The following is a 9,189-nucleotide window of genomic DNA, read 5'->3' as shown; positions in this document are numbered from 1 at the left end:
GTCTTGGGTAGTGCAAGGCCCTTTTAGCCAGGTAGAGGAGTACATTGAGGTCCTGTTTAGTTCCAGCGCAAAATTTGTTTGCGTTGGAATCTTACTAATTTGAAGTACTCAATGAAGTCTATTTACAAAACCTTTTGCACAGATGAGTTGTAAATCGCGAGACGAATCTAATGATGCTAATTAATTCATGATTAATCAATAATTAGTAGATGGGTACTGTAGCATCACTGTTGCAAATCATGGATTAAGTAGGCTCATTAGATTCGTCTCGCGATTTATAGCCCATCTATGCAAAAAGTTTTGTAAATAGACTTCATTTAGTACTCCATGCATGTGTTGAAACATTCGATGTGATAGTTTTTTTGCGTTTATGAGGTTTATGGGTTGGGAACTAAACAGGACCTGAGCTCATGTTTGGTTGGGCGCAGATCCACTTTTGGCCCGACTGGAGCAGGTCGTACTTGGCAGGACGCGTGGCCCAAGAATAGAGAGCATGGCCGCCATGGAGCCCGTAGGTACGTGCGTCTAGCGCCATGGCCACGACCACTGCCGCGCGCGGTGAGCATGCCACGTCCGATGGAGGGAGCGGCGGCGGGCACTCCGCCGCCAGCGAGTTGGTGACGACGTGAAGGGGCTCGACCTGCAGCTGACGGCGAGCCTGTTCGCGAACTCGGTGTGCGTCGGCGAGCGGAGCGTCAACAGCGAGGACTGCTTCGTGCTCAAGGTGGAGGCGGAGGCGTCTAGCATTCGCGTGAGCAACAGCGGCAGCGTCGAGATCATCCGCCACACCGTGTGGGGCTGCTTCAGCCAGCGGACCGACTTGCTGGTGCAGTGTTTACGCTCACAAACGACCATTTCTGAGCATCAATATAGCCACAATAAAAGGATCAACTTGCATTTCTTACACTCATGCTACTAATAAATCACTAAATTCTACATGTCCCTCTAGATTTCTATGAGTGCAGGTTTTAGCTAGAAATGAAGGGCAATCACACCCTTTTCAGCTAAGGAGCAAGACGCTGTCTAATCAAACGCCGCCACACGTATGCAATATGGATTGGAGGGCCCACCAGATAAGAAATACAACACAAGAGAAGCCCAAACTTCAACCATTGACAAGTGGACCCCAAGAGCAGCCCAATCAAAGAATGAGAAGGTCGGTGGGCCCAGTGGGGGGGCCGACCAACCACCCTGGTCGGCCGACCAGCCCATGGGCCTCACCACCTTCAGGCTCCACGTGGCTGCCCCCATTGGCTTCTTATGTCAGTTCAAGGAGGGATGAGCCCAATTCCCGGCCGTGGAGAGGGTGGCTCCCCTCTATAAATTTGAGGGGAGGGGCTCCATTTCAAGGTGTGAAGAGAAGGAGGATGATAGAAGAATTAGAAGAGATGTAGTTTATCTCCACTTGTAGAGGTCTTAGGACTATAGGAGTTAGGGTTTGAGTCGTAGTTCGAGGTCTTAGAGTCTTCATGGAGAGTCCGGTATATCTTTTACCTTCTCTTTATGCAACGCTCTGAGTTTGTACTAGATGTCTATTTATTTATTCAGTACATTGGTTCATATGCTCTTGTTGTGATTGTGATCCTTTTTGTGAGTTATGATTGCCTTGAGTGATTCATATGCGTAGACTAGTTCGTGTATCATGGCTTTGTTTCTTCTTCCTTAATTGGGCGCTCTAGAACTAAGGCCCCGGATAGACAAGGGTGTTCTTGCGCAAGGCTAGAGTGGTGCTTGTTAGCGCAGGCGTGGTGCCTAGTTGATAACCACACTTGAATGCAACTCTATCCCACGGTTTGTAGTTGACAGCCTTGTTCGAGCCCTAGTAATCCTCCACGTTCGGATAGAGGAGTAGGAGGTACATAAAGCCGTCGGATGTTCAAGCTCCTCCTGTTCGTCTGGATGCAGTCTCCCTAGTCCATTTTTCTTTTGCGTATGAACGACTCATTTCACCTTGCTCATGAAAGTACAATAGATTATGGCTCTTGTTACCCTTGATCCGGATCTTACCGCTCTGATGTCCTAGACAGATTATCCAGTTGTGCTTGTGTGCTCCGTTACCCTATTTATCTGAATATTATCTCCCTGTTTGGATCATTGACATTAATCCATAGTGGCTCTCCCTAACTTAACTAAATTCTACACACCGCCACCTTCTCTGCGGAAATATAAATGACACCTCTGGTTACTCTCAGTGAAAATGCTATGGCGGTACTCCATGCGCTTGTGGATTTATTCGTGGCCCATGAAATATCTGCCACCCAATTAATGTCTGCGGACGCCATTGCTGTTTTCCAGTGGTGATGTTGGTAGGCATCAGCAAGCATTTTTGGTGCCATTGTCGGGGAAGGCATAGGTCAAAGAATTTATTTAAGTAAGGAGAAATCACTATGGTTAGTGGCCACTGGTCTGGCAGGACAACCATGCTGTCTTCTTTTTGTGTGAAGACTGGGGTAGTTCCCGATCAGTTTCAATTCGCCAATGAGTTTCATGACGAATCCGAGTCGACTTCAAGACAAGCGTGACTAGGCACTCTTGACTTCAAGAAGTCCACACTTTGGCAATTGAATTGATCATGATTGCATCTAACCTTGGAAAAGGCTCGAATTCTCCGTTTGAATGGAGTGCTCTGTTGCCGTTGCCTGATCACCAACAACAATGAACACTACATCAACCGAGAAAGCGACCACATCTCGATGCAATCCAAGTAAGTAATTTCTACTTCTCACTTTAGGAGCAGTACCACGGGATGATATGAATCTTCAGAAGTTCAACCCGATCAAAAGAGGACTAAATGATAATCCCAAGCACCCCAGACACCACATCAAGGAACGAATTTTTCTGATAACTTTTACGAGGTGGTGTCATACTTTGGAATTTTTCATCAAGCTAATCAAGGTTGACGGAACAAAATGTATCCTTCAAAAGACTCTAAATTTTGAACCCTTGCCGACTGGTAAATCGGTAGTTATCTCATATTTGAATTTAACCATTGCATGTTTGAATTTCCCTCATCTCTATTTGATTTTTGCATGAGCATTACATCTTTTGCATGAAAACCCTTGCATGTTTTGTTTTCCCATCTTCTGCATCATAAACCACCATGAATCTTGGATTTGGACAAGTGCCCAAGGGGTAATTTTGGAACAAAATGGCAGCCACAAAAATTTGGACTGTAGTGCATGCATGAACTTGGATGATTTTCTTGTCCAAGTGCATTTGGGGCCACTCCTAGGCCTGCACCGGCCTACCCCTGCACTCACTCACTCACCTTTGGATCATATGGAAGTCATTAAGCATCACTGAAAAAGGAGGACAAAAATTGGGCCAGCCACATGGCCGGCCGACCACCTTGGTTGGCTGCCTATAGGGTAGCACCCCTCTATAAGAGCTGGTGCACAGGGAGCTCATGGCACTTCCCTTGCCCAAGCTCAACCAGTTTCACCCCGTGTTCTTCCTTCCTCTGCTCTCTTTGCTCTTGTTTCTCTCCGAGTTCATAAGAAAAAGAAGAAAAATATTTCCTTCCTTTGCATCTTCATTTGCATTTCATTTGCATTTCGTGTTTACCTTCTTCTCTTTGCAAGAATGTGTTTGTGGTGGTACTACAACCCCGCAAGAACGGTTTTGTGGTGCGTCATCGCCTGCAAGAACGATTTTGTGGAGTGTTATCACCCATAAGGATGATTTTTGTGAAGAGGCAACCATGCCCCCCAAGGACTACTAACTCTCGGACGGCTAACTTTGGTTTTCACTAACTACTCATGTAATCCTTCTAAGTGTTTGGTATTGTTTGCTGCAATGTCAGGTATCAGGAACGTCGGGAGGAGGTTCTCGAATGCATTCAAGAAGGTGACGGGGTTGAGCTCAAGTCGATCGAGCTCGCACCGTTCGTCTACTCCTGTGCCAAGCATCTCCCACCATGATGAGCAGGCCGAGTCCCAGGCGCCGGAGGAGCAGACCGAACAACAAGAAGAGGAGGTGCCAGACGACTCCCACATCGACCTCCAAGGAGGGCACGAACACCAAGCCTACAACATCCTGAAGGGCCGAACCTTCGATCAAACTTAGGAGTTCGACGAAGAACTGCTCGAGAGCATAGGTATGAATGCTGAATTTGCTAGTGTTTGGAGAGAAGTGGGCTGGTCTTCGTTTGCTGACGTTACCAAAATGGGTTCCCGGGACTTGACGATTTAGTTTCTTTGCACTCTTGTGGAGACGGACATGGGTGTTTCATTTCGATTTTTCAGAAAAGAGTTTGTCATGTCTTGGAGGGATTTAAGCATGGTCTTGGGTTTTCACCACAAATTCTCTGCTGACGTTGAGTTAGTGACCCGCGGTTATCACAAAGAGAGTTTTTGGCACTCCATCTCTAGGTTAAACACTTACTCGCAGCCCCGTTGCAATGATATCCAACATCTGACCTAGCGTCTGATTCATAAGTTGCTTGCACTCATGTGTTTCCCTAGAGAGGATGTCCACACCGTTCGTGTTGATGAACTTCGTATTCTTTATGCCATGGTGAACAAAGTAAAAATTGCCCCTGTGCAAGAAATGGTTTGCCAATGGCTTGGAAATTTTTGAATGGTCGGACCTGTTGAGTGCACTTCTTTGGTCACTCGAATTGCCACAAGTTTGGGTGTTTTGAACTGGGCTCAAATTACTTATATTTCTACTCCTCACCCAAAAATCGATTTGGCTTATTTGGTTCAAGGATACACTATGAAGAGTGCTCCAAATGGCTCCATTGTATTCTTCTTCCCCAGCTATGTAAACGAGATTATGCTTCCTAATCCGGGACTTTGTTTATACAAAAGCCATGGTTACACTTTGGAGTTGTAGCCCATCGAAGCACCTTGCAGGAGTAGTGTGTCAGGAAGGATGACCAGAAGTAGATCCCAGAATGCTGCGATGGATATGCCGCTGCCTCCACCACAAGCTTTTCATGGTTATGCAGGGCATGCATCCGCTGGTGGAGCGACCAGATCCTCATCCAGGCAGCAGTTCGGTTGGGACGGATATGTCCCGCAACCCGAAGCTGGAGGTTCATCATGGCAGAGCGCTGGTAGCTCTGAGTGGGAGCAAACTACACGAACCAATTGGGCATATGTCAGTGGTTCCAGTTCAGGCGGGACACCCCACTCTTTGCTGCCCGACACTCATTTTCAGCCCGAGGTTATCACGACCTCACTTAGGTGCTTAACGACCTCAACATCCAAGTTGGTGACATCGATGAAAGGACACAGCAAACCCAAGGAACTCTCACCCAACATATTGAAGATGCCGCACGACACCATACTCAGCAACAAACAAATCACGAAGCCACCATGGAACTGCTTCGAAAGCAGTATGAGGAAGCTCAAGCTTTCTACCGTACTATGGGTATTACCCTGCACCCGGTCAGTAAGCTAGCTTGGGAGGAAGGAGTCCCCGAAGATAACATGTATCTTGCATTTGCATATTTCCCTTTTCATCATATTGCATTGCATTGCCAAAAAAGAGAGAGAAGTTGTTTGTTTTTGTTTTCCCTTAGTATCAATTGCTTTGTTTCCTCATGAGTGGTAAGAATGCCTAAGTTCTCCAGTTGAAATGATGAACAGTGGCTATGTTTTAATTTCCCTCTTCATGCATAGTTTACAACTTATATTTTCCGAGAACTGAGTTCGTTGGTCTCAAAAATCTTATCCTGAACATGAAATTTTGTGGGTTGTGAGTGCATGATCTGAGTCTAAGCTGTTGAGGAATATGATATGATGAATTAGAGTTGCTACAAACTTGTTCTGAACGAAATTTTACGTCCGAAACTTTTATTTTTGAAAACCACAAGATAAAAAGTTCCTCAGTGATGAAATATACCTACCAGAGCCATATGCACGAAGTCCACAAAGAAACAATCCTTTTGCATGCTGCTTGCATCATTTTGAGCATTGCCAAATTTTGTGACCTTTGTGAGTTTCTTTTCATACTCTCATGATCGAGAATCATGTACACACCACCTCCATATGCTAAAACTTTCACACCGGAAGGATAGTATTTCCATACCATCCATTCATTCATGCCCCTATTATGTTCCATGCTCCATGAAGTCGCTCCCAAAATTCTCTCGAATAAAGGCATGAGCTATGTATTGAAAAAAAATGAGGGCACATGAAGGCCTATAAAAAAAATTTGGACACATGAAGGTCCATGCAAATATAAGGAGTTTGGCCATGCCTAAAATATTAGGAAGGGAGAGACTAAAACATGAAGCACCTTGATCTTCGCTTTTCACTCCATCCACCACATATCCACACACAGGCACTTCTCGATCATGGTTGTATGATTTGTTCACTCTTTGGGTCCGATCATTGGCTTTGCAAAATATTTGAAACAAGTATGCCTTAAATTTTCTCCCAACCTTGAGCTCCACAAAAGCCTTTTTAGAAGTAAGAGAAGGAAGGCGTACAAAAGGCCTTGTTGAGGATACCAACACTTTGAGCGAATGAGAGTGTCATTCGAGGAACTTGTTTCTATTTCAAAAACTTTTTGAATACTTCCGGATGTAATCTTGAACCAGGAATGGGTAAGTGGTGCTTTATGAATCGTTCTATCTCCCAACCGCCCAAGATAAGGAGAAAGCCAAAAGCCCCATGGAGAATAAGGTAAAATGGGTGAGCAAATTTTGATCAACTTATTCAATTCGAGGTAGAATGTCTTGTTGTAACTTGTGCATGGTGAAGAAATGAAACATTGCAGCAACTCCTGATCAACAACCTAAAGTCCAGCTTTGCTCAAGGACGAGCAAAGTTTAGCTTGGGGTCTTGTTGACGCTCACTAACGACCATTTCTGAGCGTCAATATAGCTAGAATAAATGGAAGAACTTCCATTTCTTACACTCATGCTACTAATAAATCACTGAATTCCACATGTCCCTCTAGATTTCTATGAGTGCAGGTTTTAGCTGCAAATGAAGGGCAATCACACCCTTTTTAGCTAAGGAGCAAGACACTGTCCAATCAAACACCGCCACACGTATGCAATATGGATTGGAGGGCCCACCAGATAAGAAATACAACACAAGAGAAGCCCAAACTTCAACCATTGACAAGTGGACCCCAAGAGCAGCCCAATCAAAGAATGAGAAGGTCGGTGGGCCCAGTGGGGGGGCCGACCAACCACCCTGGTCGGCCGACCAGCCCATGGGCCTCACCACCTTCAGGCTCCACGTGGCTGCCCCCATTGGCTTCTTATGTCAGTTCAAGGAGGGATGAGCCCAATTCCCGGCCGTGGAGAGGGTGGCTCCCCTCTATAAATTTGAGGGGAGGGGCTCCATTTCAAGGTGTGAAGAGAAGGAGGATGATAGAAGAATTAGAAGAGATGTAGTTTATCTCCACTTGTAGAGGTCTTAGGACTATAGGAGTTAGGGTTTGAGTCGTAGTTCGAGGTCTTAGAGTCTTCATGGAGAGTCCGGTATATCTTTTACCTTCTCTTTATGCAACGCTCTGAGTTTGTACTAGATGTCTATTTATTTATTCAGTACATTGGTTCATATGCTCTTGTTGTGATTGTGATCCTTTTTGTGAGTTATGATTGCCTTGAGTGATTCATATGCGTAGACTAGTTCGTGTATCATGGCTTTGTTTCTTCTTCCTTAATTGGGCGCTCTAGAACTAAGGCCCCGGATAGACAAGGGTGTTCTTGCACAAGGCTAGAGTGGTGCTTGTTAGCGCAGACGTGGTGCCTGGGTTGATAACCACATTTGAATGCAACTCTATCCCATGGTTTGTAGAGGTAGCCGGCAGATGGTGACAGCCCTATTCGAGCCCTAGTAATCCTCCACATTCAGATAGAGGAGTAGGAGGTACATAAAGCCTTCGGCAGTTCAGGCTCCTCCTGTTCATCTGGATGCGGTCTCCCTAGTCCAATGATCAGGCTTTTCTTTTGCATATGAACGACTCATTTCAGCTTGCTCATGAAAGTACAATAGATTATGGCTCTAGTTACCCTTGATTCGGCTCTTACCGCTCTGATGTCCTAGACAGATTATCTAGTTGTGATTGCGTGCTCCACTACCCTATTTATCATGAATATTATCTCCCTATTTGGATCATTGACATTAATCCATAGTGGCTCTCCCTAACTTAACTAAATTCTACACACAGCCGCCTTCCCTGCGGAAATATAAATGACAACCCAGGTTACTCTCAGGTAAAATGCTACGGCTGTACTCCGTGCGCTTGCGGATTTATTCATGGCCCATGAAATACCTGCCACCCCATTGACATCTGCGGACACCATCGTTGTTTTCCAGTGGTGACATTGGTAGGCATCAACATGCAGCTCGAGGACTCACACCTGCTGCAGATCAAGTCCGCCGGTGCCGGTGGCGCCGACGGGAGTGTCTTCTAGGAGACCACCATGGAGTCACGCCTCCATGACTACAGCGCCATCGACGGCGTCAAAATCACCCACGCCGGCCGCATCGCCGTCTCGCTCGCCCGATTTGGTGACCGTCCGCCTGCCCTGATCTGGCGGCGACTCGACGAGGGATTTGGAGGTGATTTGCAAAAATTGAGATTAGGATGGGATGAGGTTGGTGACGGAGGTACATCTGGGTACCTCCCAGCCGAGTAGTTATCTCCCGACTAGGGTACCTACTCGGCCAGGACCACTATGCACGACTACCCGGCGGACAGGCACTCGGCTGGACGTTGGAAGGTTCCTCCGAGGATCAGGATCAAGACACGGATATGGATTCCGGATATCTAGGGATCTCAACTAACCTAATTCCATGTTACAACCCAAATAGTTATCCTCCCTTACTTGTAACCCACGGTACCTGGCCTATAAAGGCTCCATGAGGGGTCCCATAGAACGCATCACATCTCATTCATTCATCATCTTCAAGCTCATACAATACACACAACATAGGACGTAGGGTATTACGCTCCCGAGCGGCCCAAACCTGTCTAAATCCTAGCATCACCTCGCAACCATCTAGCTCTTGGCTCCAGAATTCCCCCTTCACCTACAAATCTACCGCCAGGCATGCCCCTGGTGGACCTACAAATCCTCCGATTGTTCGCCCCAGGGCAACGCGTTGTCCTGTCATCTCCAATACCGATCTAATCTCCAGAATATATTGTGTTACCAGATCCATTGCCGAGTGCATACAACTCGGTAAAAGCGTGCTAGTTTGTCTAGGCGACTCGGCC

At 46.3% G+C, this 9,189-nt stretch overlaps 1 pseudogene; it reads left to right on the top strand.

Annotated features, from left to right (window-relative positions):
* The first annotated feature begins 502 nt into the window (after nt 1-502).
* On the top strand, nt 503-8,608 carry LOC120695257 (annotated as a pseudogene).
* Nucleotides 8,609-9,189: the final 581 nt, after the last annotated feature.

Source organism: Panicum virgatum, chromosome 2K, assembly GCF_016808335.1.
Source record: "Panicum virgatum strain AP13 chromosome 2K, P.virgatum_v5, whole genome shotgun sequence".
In the NCBI taxonomy this organism is placed as follows: Eukaryota; Viridiplantae; Streptophyta; class Magnoliopsida; order Poales; family Poaceae; genus Panicum; species Panicum virgatum.
Note: the sequence above shows the minus strand (reverse complement) of the source record. Positions and strands in the feature narration are given on the sequence as shown.